Source organism: Gambusia affinis, linkage group LG13, assembly GCF_019740435.1.
Source record: "Gambusia affinis linkage group LG13, SWU_Gaff_1.0, whole genome shotgun sequence".
In the NCBI taxonomy this organism is placed as follows: domain Eukaryota; kingdom Metazoa; phylum Chordata; class Actinopteri; order Cyprinodontiformes; family Poeciliidae; genus Gambusia; species Gambusia affinis.
In genome coordinates, this window is record NC_057880.1 from 24,462,468 (window position 1) to 24,484,956 (window position 22,489).

Consider the following 22,489-nt stretch of genomic DNA (forward strand, 5'->3'; position numbering starts at 1 on the left):
TAGCATTTGTCAATAAATAATAGTTGGAAATGAGAGTGTTGTGCAACATAAATAATTGTTGACAGGAACACATAGCATTAAATAATAAAACATAATTTAACAAAGCTTCAAGGTAGGTAATTTTCCTTGAGGAATTTTAATAATCAAGGTACTCAAATCATTTAAGAAATGATTACAGCACTACTCCACTGATTGTGGCCCCAGTAGCTATATGTACACAATGAAGTAAAATGATTGCTCTTGGCAGGTACTTTATGAATCACTCTTGCTGCAGTCACACTACCTAACCTGAGGTGTCGCTGCAGAGAAAACCTAGTCGTAGCAAAGTACACATAATAAAGCGGCTGGTGAGTCTCTTAGAAATGCCTGTCAACACTTCAGCTTTCTTTGAAGGATGGTGAATGTACTGCACTTCTTCCACAGTAGAAACTATCCTCTTTGGTTTGCAGAGGAACAGTTTTGTCTTACAGGTTATTAGGTTCCAAAATAGATTAGAGCTGTAAAAAGCAGAGGCATATTTCCCCCAAAGTGCTGTTCTGTACTCTGTAAATGCATAGACAATTATCCTTAGAACCATGTAAAATTAGAGTGATTATTATGGGTAATAGAGTCAATACAGAAGAAGGGATTGTCTCCTCTCTAATCAGTAACTTATGGATGGTATCAAAGTAACAAGAGTTCTGTATCTTTAACAGTATCAGTGAAAGATGTGTCATTTGATAGACATTCAAGAATTTCCAAAGTCACTCAGTGCTCTGATAAGTATGTAATTTGGTTCTAGAAATAACCGTAAATCACTCTTACTGGTTTGAGTTGTTCTCATTTTGTTCTTTTTTCATATCGTTCTGTACTTCCAGCAGCTGTAGAGGCTTTCCTTTAACTGTCAGTGGTTTTGTGTTGACATTGTAGTAGACCGGTGGTCTATTCAGGTTGAACTCTGCTTGTTCACAGCTGGGAAAGGACAAAATGTGTCCGGAAGATAAATGCATTCTGTATTTGGTCTTGCCAATTTTATGTTTTGGACTTCTGTCTTTTATGTTTTGCTTTTGTGCCTATTTTCCTCATTTGGATTTGCTTTTAGTTTCTGAAATATAAAGTTCCAGTTTAAAAAAAACCAACAGATCTACCCCTGGTTATTTATTATGGTCACATACTGTTTTCATGTCAAATGTTTTGTTCTTGTTTGCTTCTAATGTCGTGTTTAGATTCGTCTTTTATTCATGAAGGTTTTATTTTTATTTAACTTCCTCTTCAGCCTTTCAGTTTCTTAACAACAACAACATTATGAAGTGGAACATAATGTGCTCAACCAAGTGAACATTAGCAAACAGGTCGATAGACAATACACTCTATGTGAAATCACCATTCTGCTTCTTACTAGAAAATCAAACACCTAAATTAAAAGATGAGTCGTCAAGATCGTTACTGCTGAGTTTCTGTTCGACTCCTTGATTTTATAGTCGGTTGTTGCTTCAGTCTCACTTCCTTAATCTACAGCCGAATTAAAGAGCTGAAACTGTTTAAAGAATCAACATGCCTGGTTTCATGTATTTTACCTAAATGTAGTAAAACATGCAGGATAACTGTTCCTCCTCTCTTCCTTCATCAAAATATAAAATTAAGGTGCACAACTACTTAGGTTTTTTTACAAAAATTTAACTAGTTGTGCAGCACTTGATGGCAACTATCCAATGCTTGCAACAACTTTCTCAACATTTTTGCATTGCTGTGGAGGAATTGTATCCCACTATTCTGCAAATTCAACCACAGTAGAGGGTTCAGGTTTAGAGGGTGTCCCTCATATTGATCAAGTGCGTAAAGACAGGGCAATAAAGGAAAGTTTATAATGTAAAAATAAACTTTTTTAAACTTTATATCCTCAGCATGGCTGCAGGGTTACTTTGATTTATGAATGTTTGAGGAATCCTTCATTCTCAACAGGTCTATGTAATATGGCAACCATTCAGGGGACCCTTTGTAGAAATAAACACCAGCTGTTCATATCGGCCCAGTTTTACTTACTGGACTCATAGTGATATCTTTAAAATGACTAACATCGGTCAGTAGCAATATTGATAATATATTGTGCAACGCCAGAAATTATTTGTCCGTCTGTGTCAGGGCTGGCCCAAGTATCTATTTTGGAAATCATAATAATGTCCCCCCAGTTGTGATGTGCTGAAGACAGCGTGCCGGAACGAATAGGAGCTTCTTAAAGAGACGGCGGCCCAGATTCAAGAAGTCAAATGCCATGTTTGATATATATATGCAGTATTTTTTATAAAAACTGAAGGTAACGGTCACTTTATTGTGCTTTGAAATGTCATTATATGCCAGGAAAATCCATAACACCCCCCTTTTTGGTTGTTGGTTTGTTATGCTTTATTTCCAAGCCTGAACAGATGGTAAAAGACATTTCTCCTCCCATCTCTCTTTGATAATATTCTCCTTTTGTTTTTGTGATTCAACATTAGGCATAGTTCTGTTTTATTACATAGACCTGATATAGCTATTTAAATAAAGCTGTAACCCAACAACATGACCCAGTGTATATTTCACATCTGTTATGCAGTGACTACAATGTGCAGGGCCTGATGTGGCCTTTGCTCAATCACTGTTATCAAGTCATCTGGCATTCATGGAAAATGTCACAGAGCATCCAAACAAACAGAACATAAAGTCTCTAGTAATAATAACTGAATTAGAACAGATCATTTCAGCAAATCTAACCAGACAATTAAAATCAGGACTTTCACCATCAGTGAAGACAAGAGTAGTAATTTGTGCAGTCAGATTGTCTTTCCTAAAAAACGATTACCTGTTATGCAGATTATATTTCCAAGCAAACTGGTTTCAAGTCATATTGCAAATGATTATATTGATTATTCCTACAGCAACTCATTTTTATAAGCAACCACCCTGTTTTTTTTATAACAAATGCTGCAGAACAAACTAAATCATCCATGCGATTTATTAGTAAAACAAGATCCAAAGAGCTTCATTAGTCATATTGTTACCTCCATTGAAATTGTTTCCCCTTGCAAATTGTCACACTAACATCCTCTTCAATCCTCTTGCAACTTTTAAAATATTAAAACATGCTTTGTTTAATTGTTGATTGACTCATTCTGATACCAGAGATGAAACTGGAGAGAGGATAATGTTGGAAAAAAATAAATAAATAACCATCCCTGTGCTTATCAACTGATTATTAAACAAAGCACTTAAAAGACACACAAGGTCTCAGAAAATAATTATTGCCACTTGAAGCCTCATACATTTAGAGTTAAAACAAATTGTGGATGATAAATTGATTTTCACATGCAAATCTTTATTTCAATGTGTCACTTTTGTTATAACACCTGCTGTTGTAAAAATGCTTTAAATGCAGACAAGAGAAAAGAAGTTCAAAGTGAAACATAAGACATCAAAGAGGATGTGGTGATAAAAAAAGAACAGAGATGTAAATCAAGCTTGGTGTTGTTTAATCACCAACACTGAAGGACAAAGACATACTATCAAAGAGAAATTATGCAGACGAAGAAAATCTCACAAAAAATATTATCTATGATAGATGGTGTTAATGTGACAGAGGTTTTGGCAGTTCTTTTGTCTGAAGGTGATCTCATTTCACATCACATCCCAGAGAAATGCAATATGTCTGCGTTAGCCCAACAATCTGCTGGAGACACATTGCTGGTGTCTCCATATTAAGGGCTGTATTTCCAGCCCTTAATATAATAAATGCTAATCATGATGTAGTAATTTGAAAATATAAATGTAAATTAAGACTGTGGATTTTTTTTAAATGAAGAAACCCAAAGAATGACATTTATGTAAGTATTTACACCCCTTTTAAAACTTTGAAGCTCAGCATTGAGCACTGTGATAAATTCTGCTAATTAGACTTGACTTGGAAAGGCACACACCTGTCTATATTAGGTCCCACAGTTGACAATGCAGGTCAAAGGTCAAGCACCAAGCATGAAATCAAATAAATTGTCTGTAGACCTCTGAGACAGGATTGTCTCGAGGCACAAATCTGGCGAAGGATACAGAAACAATTCTGCTGCTTTAAAATTCCCGGTGAGCTCAGCGGCCTCCATCACTGGTCAATGGAAGAAGCAAGAGACCCACAGGACTCTTTCTAGAGCTGGCCAGGTGTTTAACCCTTCCAGACAGAACGCTTCGGAAACGATGCTGCCAACTTTGCAGTATCGTAATTCCGCTATACTTTGCGCAATCTAAAAAAGCCGAACGGTTTCTGAAAGGGGAGACATTGCGTTTTTCCGTCAATATTGGATTGTTACGGTAATTTCACCCCCGTCGTAACAGGGAGTGAAATTAATCTGAGGCACACGCTTTTAATAGACGGTAAATTGCAAAAATAGCTTGCTAGATATTGAAAGTTCTACTTGTTATGGATAAATGGGCAAATATACTTACTGACATTTAAATAACTGTCAGTAAGTTCTTTGACAGTGTCAGTGAACACAGTATAAAGCAAAAATATCCAGGCAGAAATTTTAAACTTAGGTTTTAAGAGAGGGGGACTTTCCAGAAGGACAACAAGATCTGGAGCAACCAGATCTGGATGGTAGAGTGGCCAGATGAATGCTGCAATATACACAGACATTGTGGATGAAAATCAGTTCCAGAGAATCTTGACCTCAGACTGGGCCGATGACCCGAAGCACATGACAGAGATCTCAGAGGCTTCAGAACCAATCTGGGAATGACCTGCAGTGGCCAAGCAAGAGTCCACACTTGAATCTGATTGAGAAGATCTGAAAGTGGCTGACAAGTGTCTTCCATTTAAGTTGATGGAGCTGGAGAAGAGCTGCATAGATAATGAACCATTGAATAAGACTTGAGGCTGAAAAAGCTGCCAAAGTTGGATCAACAAAGTATTAATAAAACGCTGTGAATACTTACACAAATGTGATTTCTTTGTTTTCTATTTCTTTAATAAATTTACTAAAAAATCTCAAAAAACGTTTTTCCACAATTTCATAATGAGGTTTTTATGTGTAGAATTTTAAGAGAAGAGGTTAATTAAATTCAATTTGGGATGCGGATGAAATGTAACAAAATGTGAAAAAAAAAAAATCAAGCACTGTGAATACTTTCCATATGCACTTTAAACTGCACTTCCTGATCATACAAACTGAATTATTATAATGAGAAGCAGTGTCTGTGCAACATGAATATACATTAGCTGTATCCATATATAAATATTTTCAGCCTTACACATTGACTAAGATCTGTAAGAGATCTATAGGTCATCGATCCTGTTTTTGCATATGTTTAGTAAAATGCAAATGAACCATTTATTTGCAAATGAACCACTGAATAAGACTTGAGGCTGAAAAAGCTGCCAATTTATATTGACAGCATAATTTGCAAGATGCAAATAAATATGTGAAACTTCGATAAAAGTTATTTAATCTGTTTCTGTTTGACAGTACACTAGAGTTTAAAATGTGAGTCAACTGCATGAAAACGTGTCTATGAAATATAACCAAACACAACTCTGCTTGCCAAATCCACTAAAGTACTCTCGAATAAAAATTTTATGTGGTTACTGTGCTCACAAGCCTGAGCACAGTAACCACAACGATTTAAAGCAGCTCATGCAAACATCCACATGGTTAAATTCAAATTAGCAGGTGCCAATAAGCCCTCAGGCGATCTGTGGAGGTTCCTGAGTCCACCTGCACAGCGCTGCTAGGTGGTGAACTCTGTGTGACACCGACGTGTGAATGCGCCTCAGCATCCATGTCAGAATAATTTGTGTGCTGCCTGCTCATGCGGGTCTAGTTCTTCGAAGATGCACTCCGTTCTGCGATCGCAACTGGCCCACATTTATGCATCCAGGGCCACTCTGATGAAAGAAACGAGGTCATAAAGCTGGAGCTGCATGACAGATTTTTCAAATCATGCATCTAATAAATGACAGCCTGTTTATCAAACTGTTCAGACTCTGACTCAGGCTGATGGTCTCTATAGAGTCCAACTGACGAACAACGCCATCAATAATATACTTTGTTTTAATCCTGTCATGGAAAAGATAAAAAAGAAACACCAGTGTGAACTAAATATGGTGCTCACTGTGTCTTATAAGCCGCATTATTTTGTCTTTGTAACGCTCAGTGACATTTAAATGATTATTAACGGGGTTTTTATTAAGCTAATCGTTGTTTTTACGGTAATGCCAGGACTTTTCTATCATGTATGTTAAAACTTAAAATATCCCACAGACTCCATTTAGTGTAAGCTGCTTACCTTCATCCATACATCTACATCTAAATCAGAGCTTTGCTCAGTGGGTGGATACATCAACTTATCAGACCAATTAGAAACCATTCATCCCTTCAAAGAAATCACAGCCTTGACTAGAAAAACCTTAAAGGATGAAAATTACTGAAATTTTGAGCAATGAAGAAGGGAGATGAAACCCAATCAGATAATTTCTTTGTCCATTTGGAAAACTAGGCAATTAGACTCCATCCTTGACAAACAGATGAAATACTGTTCGCATTCAACATGACTTGGAGGTCATTAGTCTTTTCATTTGCTGAAAAACCGTATAACTCACAAACCCCTACATTAAATATATTTTTCTTAACGGACTCAACCTTCTTAAGGCCATTTAGTAGTTTCATTTCTGTGTAATATCCCTGATTACTACCCAGAAATCTAATTCAAAGTAAAAAAAAATAATAATACAACCTGAAAGACAGAAATGTTTAAATAAATTAGGGCTGCACCGATTTATTAGCCAACTTATCGGTGCTGATTTCCTTAATTTTTGGAGATCGGCCGATTTTTACATGTGAAGCCGATCTTATCCACCGATATAATCAACCTTGGCAAAGGTCTAAAAATCAACCACTGTGCTTTTCTTTTCGCCTGTGAGAGGTTTGACTGACAAACCAGCCAACCACATCATGTCTGCACATTTACAGTTAACAATAACTGTAGCCAATTTAGCAGATTTCTTGATATTTTGAGCAACATTTCAGACAAAAAAATGGGCATTGGCCAAAATTGGAATAGGTAAGTTAGGCTTTATAAAAAGATAGGTAATCAACGAACGGCCAGAAAACTGCAGTCGGTGCATCCCTAAAATAAATAGTTTTTGTGATAATTCCTCTCTCTTCATCTTATTGCTTACAGAAGATTTGAGATAGTTTCCTAGGAGCAGAATGCAATGAAACAGACATTTCAACAAACTATTTCAGCTTTCCTCCTCAATCCTTTGACAAAGTGATTCTAGACAGCAGCAAACCAAGAAGGACACCAATGCAAAATGAACTGAATGAAAAGCATTACCTCTCAAAGCTGTTATATACAGAGACGGCTGGTACAGGTGGGCTAGCAGGACAAAACCCTTCCTGACATTTACAACAAACTTGCTAAAATAAGCAACTGAAAAATAACTACCTAAAAATAAATACATTTTATAAATAATGTATCACATTTTGTTAAATTTTCAAGAAACCTGGTGTCAAACCGCCTGGGGAAAATCTCTGTGTCTTTCCAAGGGGCTGACTTCTGACAGCCCCATTCAGCATTACTGTCTGTCACTCAGTATGATGGACAGGCGTTTAGCCACGCCCCCTCGGTTTGGATTCATCCAATCAGGATGGACTTTCCTCGAACTCGAGAGTGTGTGGGCGTGGTTTGGCGTAAACTGAGAAGGCGTGATGGCAGCAATATTAGCATAAAGGAGGAGGATTATTTAGCGTTTTTGCATCCCAGAAAGGTCTTTGGAGTGAGTCTCTTTAAATAAGGTCGGTCTCATTTAAAAACATATTGTATCTTGTTTCATTTTATCAGTGTGATTGTGTCCAGTGTTGGGGATTTCATTTGCAACTGCAGAGGCTCAATGCAATTGGTCTTTGGTATGTTTCCACGGTTGTTTTTTTATGATTGTCTATAGACAACCATCAAATTTTATTTTATGTTTTGGCAATTTTTTTCAAATTGGATGAGTCTCTCATTGGAATTAGAAAAAGAAAAGTAAGAAAATAATTTATATATATATATATATATATATATATATATATATATATATATATATATATATATATATATATATATATATATATATTAGCCCACCCTTCAAATATCACCACCAGCCGCCTCTGGTTGTATACCAGGAATATGCTTTGAGAGACGATTGGGAGACTTTAGTAAGAAGCTGAGTGAAGAGTGGCGAGCCTTGAACCCGTCTAGATGTTTATTGGTTTTCAGTGTTTGGGGGATTTTATTCATCAGATCCAGCTCCAATCAGCACTAATGGTAGCAAATTAACCTGAAGCGAAGAGATTTTTCATAATAAGCTGCCGTTTAGGTTGCAAGTGGTTTAGATTTTAGGAGTAGCAAATGTTGACTGTAGTTTTGTTTCACCGTTTTGAAGGAGGATCTTTTTGCACAGCAGGGTCTCATTTCAGCTAACATTTCCAAATTGCAGAACATACAATGTTTTTTGATCACGGAAGAAGAGAGCAGTGGAAAGTACTGGTTTGATGCAGAGAAAAATGAACACATATTCATTGCTTGATCTTTCTCGTTTTGGATTATTTATTCATGACTGCATATTAACAATTGGGTTGGGTTAATTCACTTCAACAAGTAATTAATAGGGCTGTATATTTGTAAAAGTCCTTGAAAAATATTAGCAAATCTTTAAAGAACGTAATCTTAAAGAAACTCTGAACATAGACCTGAGTTAGAGTATTGTACAATTTTTTGTAGGTTTTCATTTCAGCAGTCTTTCGAGACTGAATTGCATCAGGTGTTTCTATCTTCTAGCAGAGATTAGGTTTCATTGTCTTTTTAAAGTAAAAGCTGCACTGCAAAACTCTATTTCTCACAACCTTGAAGGAGAAAGTAATACAGAAATGTTCAATGGTGTTCTATTAACACCACCATTGTGGTTTTGCTTTTTAATATGGAAAGTGGACTGAATTATGTGGAACTTTTCTAGTGTGTTTTGAACTTTCAAACCTCTCACAAATCCCTAAACACTCATGAACCAACACAGATCTATAGTCAACTTGAGGCTAAGTGTCTTGCCGAGTGGCACATCAACAAGTAACATAAAGGGGAAATTGTTTGTGGGACAACTACTCTTCCCACCAATCCACAGTTACCCACACTGATTTACATTGACTATTTTCACTGGCTTTTCAGAAATGAAATTAGCATGTCAAACCACAGCGCCTGCATTTGGTCTGTTGGTTGAAACTGCAGTGCAGGAATGCATGTCAGGGTTAACAGCACCTTGCCTGTCATTTCTGAGCTCTAGGCAGAGTTTTATGGTTACTCCCTTTGGATGAGAGGCCAGACAATTACCTCTGTGTCAGACAAGCCTATCTGTGGCATGAGCTGGTGTCAATGTGAAAAATGAAGTTTGCCAATGGGTAGAGGTAAGGAGAGCCATTTTTAAAAGAATGCATTTCAGTATTCTGGACTGTTTACTTCTATTTGGACACAAAAACGTGAGAATGTACAAATTGTCTGAGGACAAGGTAATGAAGCATAGTTGCAAAGTTTTGACAGTATCTGGTTTAAGCAAAGTCAGGGGAGTTGGCAGAAACAGTTTCCAAATACCTTTGAACTAAAATATCAGAATGTAAAGCAAGACGTACTTTCCGGTTAGAGTCAGAAAACATTCCTTTGTAAGGTAAGAAATAAAATCACACCTGTTTTCATCCCAATACCTTTTCAAGTTTTCAGTTTCACTAGTCAAACATCAGAAAAGAGTCCAGTCATCACATCACATATTCTTTTGATTGGTGGTATTTTGTTTCTCCCTGTTCTCTTCTATCACAGAGTCCTTTTATCGCCACAGAAACGCATCTCTTATTACGGTACTGCATAAAACTTCCTGTAGCTAATCTATTCATATTTTCCATTTCTTCCTGGCCTGGCTCTGAGAACACAGGAGAGAGGAATACAGAAGTGCTTTTTTCCTCCTTTTGAAGGTCTTCCATTAAAAATGAATGGCCCTCTGATTCGGTGAAGAGAAGAAATTTTCTGCCAGATGAAGACAGGCAAAGTGGAGCCGTAATGAGCCAAAGATAAATAGCTTATCCTCTTCCTTTCTTTCTATTTTAGACTTTTCTCAGAAAGAGCACATACACTGTGAAAAGCCTGTCTGATTAAAGGTTTTCGAACATAGATGCTTTAGTGATGTCTGGTGAACGCGTTACAAGGACGAGGCTGCAGCAGATTGATTTTTGTGTCTGTTTTAATGGTACAATTGTCCCACAGCCATCTTCTCTTAACATCTCTGGTATTAAACTCTTTAACAATTCTTCATTTTTACATTTTCAGTGACATATCAATAGATCAAGCAGTACTAGTTGTCACAACACTGCACTTTGATTAATTCTCCTTTTTTCTTGGTGTCAGGAAAAAAACACCTTTATGTGTCAGAGAAAAGGAAAGCAGCCAAAAAAAATCCTAATAATTGCACACTAGAATCTAATCCTTCTGGATGTATTACTGAGTTCAGGGTCTGCAGAGCTGTACCATCTTGAGGAGATCAACATTGGGTTTATGAATGAAGTGCTCTAAAATGTCCTGGTATACAGCAGCCATAACTTTGAACTTCATAAAACAGAGTGGACCAGAAATCCTTTTGTTCATTAGCCCAGCTAAGACGCATCTAACAATATTTGTGGTTCAGATCAACACAAAGAATGTCACAGTACCTGACCATGACCTGGATGTATCTGCACAAAGCTCTTGAATTGGCTTTGCTACAATCATCACAAGGCTACAGTTATTTTTGTTCTTTTCTTTCATCTTCCTTTACTTTTTACGTCCTTCCACTTAACTTTCCAAGAAATATGTTTGGATACAGCACAACTTCTTTAGGGATTACATTTTGAGGCTCTCCTTGTCAGGGTAAAAATCACTGCCTCTTGGACTATTGTGAGGTCTATAGTGTCTGAGTTGAAAAGATGGTCTCTCAAACTGATGGGTCACAATCTTTTTATTGAACAATCTTGCATATGATGATACCGGTATGCGTCACCGTTTGCAACAATCGATTTGCTAAAAAATAACAATGCCATCATAAAAACACAAAATGTATGTTCTCTTTAACCATTTGACTTACTAATTTAAAATCAAATCAAAATCAAATTTGATTTGTAAAGCACATTTCAGCAGCAAGGCATTTCAAAGTGCTTTACATCATATCAAACACAGAAACACAATGCAACATACAATCAACAATCAAAACATGACATTAAGTCAAGTTCCATCATTAAATTTGTAATTGATTACATTTCAAAAACAATCCTAAACAAGTGGGTTTTTAGTCGAGATTTAAGTGTTTCAGCTGTTTTACAGTTTTCTGGAAGTTTATTCCAGATTTTTGGTGCATAGATGCTGAATACTGCTTCTCCTCGTTTGGTTCTGGTTCTGGGGATGCGAGCGGACCAGAACCGGAAGACCTGAGAGGTCTGGAAGGTTGATACAACAACAGGTCTTTATGTATTGTGGTGCTAAACCGTTCAGTGATTTGTAAACTAACAACAGTATTTTAAAGTCTATTCTGTACCATGAAATAAAATAAAATACATCATATTCCCGTCTGTGGCTTCACATAGCAGATAACATTGAAACTTGTGAACCTTTGTATTGCTGACTAAGCATAATTAACTTAACAGAGAACATGAGCACCCTCTACAGGCCAAAACGGTAGCTGCTACATTTAATAGCAACTTGTATGCTCCGTTAAATATACATAAATATTCATTTACGCAACAAAACGCAAATACCAACCTTGTTCCTTCATCAACAAGGTGCTAAGGAATTGTTTGCACCTTAACTAAGTCATATTCCCTTTTTAAACGTCGAGAACGCCTTTTCTATGAACACTGGCGTTCCCAAGGTAGCTGTAGTTTGCGACAATAGATTTACGACACCTGGCGTATATCACCTTTCAAAATAAAAGCATTAGCTGTGTTATTGCTGCAGAATAATAAACACTTGTAAACCAATTTATGATACAGAAAATATTAGTATGGTCATTTAAAAGGTCAACTTTCATTTGTATTATTAGCTGTGACAGTCTGTGAGATACATTTTCAGTTTTTGTTTTTTTGGGGGTTTATGTTGTGAAAACAGCAAGGAGGTTGTGTGTTTAAATCCCAGCCTGGTGTATTTCTGCATGTTCTCTCTGGGTACTATACATATATTTAATATATGTTTTGCTTTTTGTTGATAGTCTAGTTTACTGAGTTCTACCTAAACACCTCTGACACTTAAAATTAGACTGAGACTTATGTTGGTGCAGGAGATTATGTTCACTAAAAACGTTTCCTAATAATGGGATATGCATATAGATTTAGCAAAGTTTGGTTTCTAGAGACATACATGTAAAATATCCAATGTAATTGGTGATCATTTCTAAACATAACATAATCATGCTAAAAAAATTTGTTTCTGTGGAAGATTAAAATAACTATCTGTATGTTCACAGCAGTTTCCACTCCCACCATATGGATCAGGCTCCATTAGATACACATGAATATAGGAGGTCCATATAGGCATATACACAGAGCCACATATACACCCATGTAGTGACAATGACGTCCTGTTGTATTTTGGAGGTTTAATGATGTTTCTCTTGTAGTGCATGGAGTGTTGTTGGTCAACCAAGGTCCCAGAGCATGCTGCTGCAGAATGCAAACAAGAGTGGCAGACTGGGAATATTAGAGTTTTGATGAATATTTGTACATAGATTTATACATGTGTGGAAGGCACCAGGGATTGGTTCTAAGAACCCAGGCCGAGGGATGCAAGCAAATTGCATCCTTAATTGCAGTCCTGTTTATCATTCTTCCTTTTAGAAGTGCAAAAATCTAAAAGAGGATGAGAGCCTCAGCAGTAACTCTCCCCACTTTTTGATGATGTACCAAGGAAAAAGCTGACTCTAAATCCCCAAAATCACCCTCAGAGGAAAGTATTTATATCAAAAAGGTGTTAATAAATACTCACCAACTCTTCCTTCCTAGATATGCTTTACTCCTGTTTGATCCTGACATGTTCATGGCATAAAGATAAGTTACAAATAGATGCTATCGCGGCCAAATATGCATCGTATTACACAGCTGCACAATTTATTTACTTGAAGCTCTTCTGTACAGCACATAATACATTAAATTATTGTTTGGTGTCCACAGAAGCTGCAGCAAATGGAGAGTGCAAGGGTGAAATCATCCTGGAGTTGCTCTGCATTTAAATGAACCCAATCCAAACCGCATTAGGCAGAAAGTGAAGATAATCATCATCAACCAGAACATATGAAAAAAGAAACGCCTTGAGATTAAAAATCTCTTTTACAAGAGTGTCCCAGCAAGTGGCAGCAGCACTAACAATATGAGGCCCTTATTCTACTAGAGCAGTGAGATAGTCCCATTTATTCCCCTCGAGAAATCTCTATTTTTCTTTTTAGCTTTAGTGAGACAGTGCTGAGTAGGCATGTTTTTGTTGAAGTTCAACTTCCTGTCATCTAAGTCAAACACAGTGGCAGAGGTTGTTACCAAGCAGCAGGGCAGAATGATCTAATGTTTTAAAAATATGACATTTCTAACTATGAATTCATTTTAAATATATCCTATATTATATTCTGTAACGGTTCAATAGTAGAATATTTAACATATTTCGATTAGGCTCAATTTATTTGCTTTGATTTTGAATATCAGCTTGAAAATATTGCGTTCAGTAACTAAACAAGACAGATGCAATCATTGAAAGTGTTAATTATAATTTGAACAAAAAATCTGTTCTAATTAGTCTGGATTCCATCACATGGACAATGCCTGATCAAGTTGCTATATCCCTGCATATTTTTTTTTCCTACAGGCAGGAGAAGACTTTGACGCAAATTAACTATAAATAACAAAACCCAGATCTATACAACTCAATGCAGCCTGCTTGCACAAAGGGGCTCTGGATCAATGAAAAGGAAAGCCAGCCTTTGAGCTTAATTGCTTCCCAAAGCTTTCCAGCTAAAATAGTTTGATCCTCTACACACATACTTTAGAAAAACACCAAAAAAAGATGTTACAAAGCACACAGTTTGAGCCTGAAGTTTATAGGATCACATTATGTTGCAGCAGTACAGTTTCTATACCTCCACCACCTTTCACCTCAACATAAAAAATTTAAATTACCTTACTGTTTTCAGCATGCTCAAAATTCATGATGTGCCAATGTGGCAGAATGTCTTGGTCCAAGGTACAGCATATGGTTACTAGTATACTGAAGGAAATTTGTAAGTTTTAAAGGGGCAGTATTGTGTAACATCGGCATATTTAGCTTTATATTTCGTTATAATCTTATTCCCTCATCAAAAACATACTTGGAGTGTTGCTTCATGAATGTCTGAGAAATCTTCTAACCTTCGGTGGCAACCATTCAAAACGCCTGGTTGGACCTAGCCCCGCCTTCGAGACGTAGCTCCTCCTCTAAACTGCAGTTTTCACGCTCTTTCAGACTAGCTAGAATCAATTAGCAAAAACCTGGTGGAACTACATATCTGCTCAGCTCTTTAAGCAAGCAAATTCTCAGTGCAGGACCGGTAAAAACATTGGTAAAGGGTTAATAGAGGAGGGATGTGATGATCACTTCCTGAAGAGTCTATCAAAATCTTTAAAATAAAAGCACTTCAGGCTCTATAGCCTTGAAGTAACCAGATTACAGTTACCAGAAAAACCAATACTGACTGATGTGGACGATTCCTCGTAACTTCGCTCACCTGGATATGTACACAAAGTGCTGTTCCAAGGTGGAATTAGTACAAAAAAGTTTTACTGAATGTTTACCAAAAAGAACTCCCTCTCTTCAACTTTCTCATATTGCAGATAAAAATGCTGATACCGGTGACCATAAGATGATCAAATACTTATTTACCTAAGAGAGCGGTAGAATAGTTGTGTTTACACTGACTGAAATTATATTTATTTTTAATATGTTGTCATCCAGGAAAATTAAAATGGTCAATGAGATTGTGGCAAAAGTAGACTTTGTGACTCAGTGTGACTAGTCACTATTACAGTAATCTGAAGCCCTCTCTCTCTCTCTCTGGCCTACGGTTTTCCATAAGCAGCATGGAGAAGATGGGCTTGGAGCTAACTGGAGCTGGATCAAAGGCACTGGCTGATTAATGTAATTACTTCTTTAAGCAGATTGTTGCTCATGAAAACGACAGATTAAGCTAATCTTAAAAAATTCTTGACTGTAATGTAAAGGAGTCCTTATTCACTATGTGCAATATGACGTTAATTTTTAAGAATTGCATCATAACATACCATCTGTCATTGGTTGTAGAACTCAAGTGATATCTTCCTATGTGTATTCTTATCACAAAATTCTTAACTTAAACTTGCCCTGACAGAGAATGTGAGATTAAGGAAAAATAAGAGTGTAGGTCTGTGTAATATCACATTATATCTCAGAATGTTTTGCAAACATTTGGTATTTTCCCTGGGAACTGCTTTGTGTACATGGCAGCATACCATCTGCACAAATTGGCACTAAGGTTCAGCCAAGACAACAGAGTTGACCTAAAGTCTCAACTCTTGTCTGGCTGTAATTTTAGTCTGCTTTCCATCCCCAGCTAATTGGACATTCGATGGTGTGGCTTAGCAGATATTGTACTGCAAACAATGAACAGATTTAAACTCTGTAATATCTTTGAACAGTTAATAAAATCATAAGCTGTGTCCACAAAAGTGACAGTGAGACAGTGAATTAAACAACATATAACTCAATTAATTACTGGAGCCATTGTTTTTTTCCAGCCAGATAATGGAATTAGTTTTTCCAGGCCAACAGCCCTGTCTGCAAGCCCAGCTAGCACAAGACCAAACCCCAATGTTCAGGGCTATCAGCCCCTTATCACCTATCTTTTCTGCGGAAGGTAAATAAATTAGCCATAGAAAATCCACTAATTTGTAGATATTTCCCCAAGAGTGGAGAAATATTTAATATCCTGTGGCAACCCTTCAGCCGTTCAAAACGTCTCGTTGGAACTAGCCCTGCCTTAAACGAAGATATTTAAGGAGGACTGTGGATTTCAGCATCTGCGTTAATTTTGAGTCAGTTTCCACTGAATTAATGTATAGAAAGGGGACCCGTTATGTAGAATTCACATTTTGCACATTTTTGTCCTTCTAGAAACAGCCCAAAAACTTAAAAAACTATTCAGCCATTTTTGGCAACAAGGTAGTGTTCTTTGGTGTCTGGAAAGTGAGACATTTCAAAAATCTTCTGAAGTAACATCACAGATCAGCAGGCACTGCCCTGTTACCTTGCAACCCAACCAGAATTACAATTAGCCAGCTGGTTTTACTGCTGCATGTGATGTACAATGGCTGATGGATTAATGTACCATGCTGAAACCACTTGATGCGTTTTTGTTGGTTGCGCAGGAAGTGCTACGTCTGCTTTTCAAAGACGTACAGTTGCATAATTGCGCATCTGTTTGCAGCCATTTTTGCGTTCGAGTGTAAACTTTGAATTGTGGGGGCGTGGCCAGCATCGACTTATTTTGATTTAAAGGGACAAGAGGCCCTAAACAGCTCATTCTGAAAGGAGCTCAAAATAGGCAGAACTGGGGCCACTAAAGATAGAGCAGCTTGGGGCGTGCTCCGGTGGCGTAGAGGTTAGCGCGCCCCACGTTTGGAGGCCCTGAGTCCTCAACACGGCCGTCGCAGGTTCGATTCCCAGACCCGACGACATTTGCCGCATGTCTTCCCCACTCTCCTTCCCCCTTTCCTCTCAGCCTACTATGAAAATAGGGACACTAGAGCCCACAAAAAGGACCCCCTGGTGGGGAAAAATAAAAAAATAAAAAAAATAGGCAGAACTTAGCAGCATGAAATCTCATCAGCTAAGAATGACTTTGATCACAAAAATGTCATGAACATGTTTTTAATAGCCCATAGATCAAGTCTAACCTGTTCAAGGAAGCAAAATAGGTCATTTTTAAGCTATATTTAGTGTTTGAAATATTAGAATAAGCTGTGATAAGTGATGTCTCTCCCTGGATCCTGGAGCCAGTGGATACATTTTAGTCTTTCAAATTCTGTTTTCAACAGACACACTTTCTTTAAAAACTTGAAGAAAAAGCTTTTTTGGATGGACTCTTACAAGCTTAACAGGAATTTCCTCAAGGTTATGTTGGAAGAAAAACTCTAAATTAGCTTAATTTTGGAAAAAGCTTGGCTCTCTTTTCTTCCTTCCCGGGTCCCTGAGCGGATGACTTCACGGCCAGAAGAAAACAACGAGGCGTGCTGACGTCACAGTGTTACAGAGTTTAATCCAATGGGAAAACACCATATGAATTAACAAGGAAACTGCAGATTACAGAGAAGTACATTCTTTACCTGAGTCAGAGAATTAAAAGAAGAGAACAAAGACAGAAAGAAGGACAAAGACGCGTCTTTGGAGAAGGCGGATGCAAAAAGCAGAATCAAGCAGCCATCTGACTTCGTATTCTTGAGCATTCACTTTTCTAATGAAGGCGTTTCTTTTTGTTAATATATGCAAATAGGGCGTTCCCTGTTTTGACCAACCAAAAGCTACCCTGGAAAGACTTAGACCTTCCCCTCAGTTTAGGCAGAAATCAAAAGTCGTTTACTACTTGTTAAAATTATAAGTTATTTTCATCAAACTTAGTTTTCTGCTTTTCTGATTTCAGCATCTCCAAAAACCTAAATCTTTGTCCTCTCACAGAACAAAATGAGGTAGAATTCCTTTTCTAATTCAAACAATTTTCCTTTGATTCCGAAATTGTCACTGATAATACATTTTCAAATACATTAATCATCTACTAGATTAATACTTCTAACTTGGGTAATATACTTTAATCAAAAACATGCGATTAGTATTTAAAGATGCATTAAAATTAGACGTTAGTACCAGGCTGTAACCAACTCCAGATGCAGCCCTCTTCTCTGAGAAACCCCCGACCTTCGACCTCTGAGCCGGGGAGATATGGTTTATGGCCCACCTAATTTAAAGCCTTTCAAGAGAATAGTGTTTTGGTTAAACTCCTCCAAGAGAATGTTTATCTCTTGCCTCCTGGCTGTCTCCTGGCTTACATCTGTTTAGTTTTTGTCCAGATAAGAATGTTCAATCTACCTAAATGCACATGGCTGTGAGATTAACTATATTAAACACTCAAAATAGTTATATTTCCTCAACAGTTAATAGAAACCAAAGAAGATAAATTTTAAGTGGTTTGAAGCTATTTGTTCTCACAGGTGGACAACGCACTCTTCGTTTAGAAAACAGTTTCACTGAAAACACCATTACTCCCACAACGTTGCTGAATTTAGAGCATCACTGAGAGTCGCAAAGGAAGCTTAACAAATGTCCGTGGACAGCCTAATGCCTGTCAAACTGACAGGCAAATATGTAATTATTCCACTTAAATAGCATGCTGCTGCTGAATTAATGTCACAATACACAGTCGCAGCAGAAAAATCCTCTCTGCTGCACGAAGATAAATATAGTGTGAGAAAGTTCTGGCGGGGCTGGTAGACTTTAGTTAATGCTGAGAGACAATATTCTCTCAATCAATCTATTGTTCAAAAGATTTGTTTTATAGTCATGTAATCTTTTGTACTTGTAAATAAACTGCTGTTGCCTAAACATAATTACAAAGTTTCAGTAAGTGCGTTTGCAGAATTTAATTAGTTTTCAATATGTAAATCTGCTTCAAGTGTTAATTTCTTCAATCTTCATTTTCAAAAATGTGAAACTGGCTGTGAGGTTTTTAATATAACAAGATGTGGCTGAATAAAATTCCTCTGGAAATATTTTCTCTGCCACTGAAAGCTATTTTGTTTGAGCAAAAGTATGTCATGACTAGAATTACCCAATGCAGAACTCAAAATCACAATAAAAAGTTCAAATGGCACAGTTTATTATGGTAGAAATACTCGTAAATGTGCATACACTACTACTGTGTTTAGGTGATAAAGACAAGCTTTTCTTCCTTCCTTCTTCCCAATAGTTGTACTCGTATAACTCACAAAGTAGACAAAGTCGATGCTTGAGAGCAATTCTGATTGTTCATTCATTCATTGGCTATACCTGTTTCTCCTTGAAGGGTCAATGGGGGTTTTAGCGCAGCAACCAATGGGTTTATTCTGAGTGTGTAAATCTGGATCATTGATCAAAAATAAAGTTTGGTCTTACTTATCTAAAATTTGGAAAAACTTCCCAGCTTTTTACAAGCATTGCAATATTCTGTTCTGCTTTACAAAATGGTTTGTCCTTGCAGAGACATTTCCAGCAAATGGAGGTCATTCCTTTACCGTTTTCAAATATAACTAAGTTTCCCAGCCTCTGGCATCTTGAGGGAACACAGCAGGTGGGCTAGGCATGGGTGCTGATTCGTGATGCTCGCTTGATGTACGGAAGCCCTAAAAGGCAGAATAGGAAAAGCTGCAGGCAAAATACAAGAGTGGAGACACACAGTATCTGGATATTCACTAGTCTCCAAACACTGAATAAGGCAATTATACAAACTGATGTGCCAGAATTACTTTACCTGAAACAAAATATGTAAAACAACTTCAAAGTTGCAGTATGTTACTTTTATATAAAGTATAATTTGAGACAGATAATCTGTGAAAAAACATTAAGCTCCTCCCAGTGCCAATCACGCTCAATTTGTTAACGGTGGAGAAACAACTAAAAGAAAAACGGTTTATCCGCCATCATTGGTGGCCATGTTTACTAGCCTGAGCATTCATTGCAGACTATTGTGGGGAGCTAGCTGTAGCATAACAGAGAGCATAAGAGAGGGAATGAGCAGCACATACACAAGCAGGATTGTCCCCACTAAGACGGGCTTAGCACTAAGACATCAACTTTACCATATTTAGCAGCTAACAGTTCCTCAGCTGTAGGAAACTTACAGTCAAGGGGAGGTAATTTTATTTGTATTGCACATTTCAGCAACAAGGGAAATCAGAGTGCTTTACAACATTAGAAAATAAAACAACAAACTGTTCTTCAGGAGATAGAAGGCCGACTTTGTAACTGTATTTATGCGTCTCTGTAGGTTCAAGTCGCTCCTTCCAGATCAGTTCTTGTTAGTTTTGATAGGTAGTTTCTAGCTGTAAATGCTGACTCTTGATTATTCCTTTTTAAGTCAAAAATAATTACTTCCGTTTTGTTTCTATTCAGCAAGAGAAAGTTATCAGTGCATTGATTTGGTCAATAAATCTGGTCAGTGCCTAATAGTATTTTAATGTGCATCATCTGCACAGTTATCTAATTAATCCTATTACTTGCTTTAATTTGAGTTAGCTGGAGCCTGTAATGGCTGGTTAATGAATACTTTAGAGCAATCTTTATTTTCTGACTCTTAATTTAACAGGGCAACTCCAGGTCATCTTTTACTTCAAAATATGAGTCTCTACAGAAGAATGTGAAGTTGAAGGCAACTGATTGCCTTCAACTACATTCTGTTCTGCTTTACAGAATGTAGTTTTAAATAAATAGAAGTTTATTTACAAATATTTTTTTTTTTATTTATTTGTAAATTAAAAACGTACACTGATCAGACATAACATTAAGACAGGTAATATTAATAACCCACCCAACCTGAACACATTTCTGAAAATTCCTGTCATTTCTTCTCCTGGCAATCAAATAAATTGATCAGCAGCAACTCCATGAAGACGAGCAGAAAGCAGAAATTAGTGATAAATATTTGACTTCCTGACTGAACACTGTTTTAGGATATTATGACTTGGAGAGTCCAAACACTCCATGTGCAAGAATGTGCTTTCCTTCACCCCTCTGCTTCATCTCCTCAATATCAATTCTTTCTTTTTCGCTCCACATTTTCATCACCTCAAATCAAACACATAAACAGACCCCTGAATCTTTCCCCCTGAAAGACTTGGTGTATTTTCTTTATGTAATATTGCAGAGTTTGAGTAAGTCAGTGAGACGAGCGAGCTTTGATTAATTCGGAAGCCACTGAAATTTGTCATTCGTTTGCACCGACACTTGAGCAATATTAACTGGATGCATGAGTCCCCACAGGAATCAAACTGCAGCAGCTCAAATGATGTAAATTGATTTTTACACGGTTGAAAATAAATCTTAGCATGTTTTCACCCTTCAGGTTACAGGCACGATTCATCTGTGTCACTTATTAAACCTCTTCATAAATTATATTATTATCTCAATGTCTCAAGTTGCTAGTATGATCTGTTAAAGATCTCTTCAGGATAGAGCGACTGAATCAGGTACAGCCTGATCTAGGCTTGTCACAATGACAAATATTACTAGATGATAAATTTTTCCAGAAGTTATTTAAATGACCGATAAAATTGTTGCTTTAAAACCTACGTTCATGTGATATAATTGTTATGGCATAATAATGAAAGTATATTTTATTCTCCAAGATCAATAAACTTTAAATTCTAATGAATATTTATCACTCCAACTGGAAGACAATTTAAATATCCAAAATAAATAAATAAAGCAACAGACACAACAAAAGAAATTATTCATGAAGTCTCTGTCAACAAAGTTTGAAACCAATATTCAGTCTTGCTTATTTCCATTCTTATTTCCAATCCAGACACATGAAAATAAGACAAATACACACCACCAGCTGATATCTGTGATTAACAGATGAAATGCATCATTTATATATTATGAAAATAAAGTATCTAAAACTTTAAAAATGAACAACATACCTGCACAAAGTAGAAATAAACACTTCAGCAGCACAAAAAAACACCCAGCCGGCATCAGTTGACCTGCCTGTGACAAAGGAACCACATAAAAAAACTGCAACACACAGGTTTGTTCACACGTTACAGCCGTAAGGCCAAATACTGGACAAAATCATTCCATTCTCCACCAAATTACATGTAAAAAATTAAACAAACATCCTACAAACATGTTAGCTAAAAGACTGTACAATATTTTCTTCTCTACAGCAACTTTTAGATCGTAAATCAACTTTAGCTCCGTGAGAAACTCACTGTCCTCCATAACGGCTGAACGGTGGGTCTGGTGAAGCAGGAAGTGACGTCACACGTTACGACTGCAAAAATAAAACTAAATTTTCTCAAAATTATTACATAGATCTTGTTTTAAAAAATGATTTCGGGATTAAAACTAAAGACAATTAAATTAAATAAACAAATAAAAAGTAAACATAAAATTAATAAATGAGGGATTATTGTTGGAATGCATTGTTTTCCTTTTTCCTTTGCTACACTTGTATAGGATTTAAGAGGAACAGAACCACTTTTCTAATTACATACACTACATAAGACAGCTGCCAGATTTCAGAGAAATGACAAATAAAAAAAAAAATTATCATTCTTTTCTTCAAACCGCATTTGAAATGTTAAAGTTTATGACAGGACAATTAGAAAAGGACTTTACATGAATGACCTTTGTGGAAGTATCC

General features: G+C 36.8%; 1 protein-coding gene across 3 annotated transcripts in view; it reads right to left on the reverse strand.

The window, feature by feature from the left end:
- Positions 1–22,087, reverse strand: part of LOC122842478 (heparan sulfate glucosamine 3-O-sulfotransferase 1-like) — a 67,360-nt gene extending 45,273 nt beyond the window's left edge. For 2 of the 3 annotated variants that reach the window (XR_006372561.1, XM_044136402.1), the window contains exons 1-2: positions 22,056–22,087; positions 21,765–21,831 (exon numbers count right to left, since the gene is read on the reverse strand). The gene's annotated coding sequence lies outside the window, so the exon portion shown is untranslated. Of the gene's footprint in view, positions 1–17,214; positions 19,467–21,764; positions 21,832–22,055 lie in introns of those variants that run through there. The other variant, XR_006372562.1, reaches the window with a different exon arrangement.
- Positions 22,088–22,489: the final 402 nt, after the last annotated feature.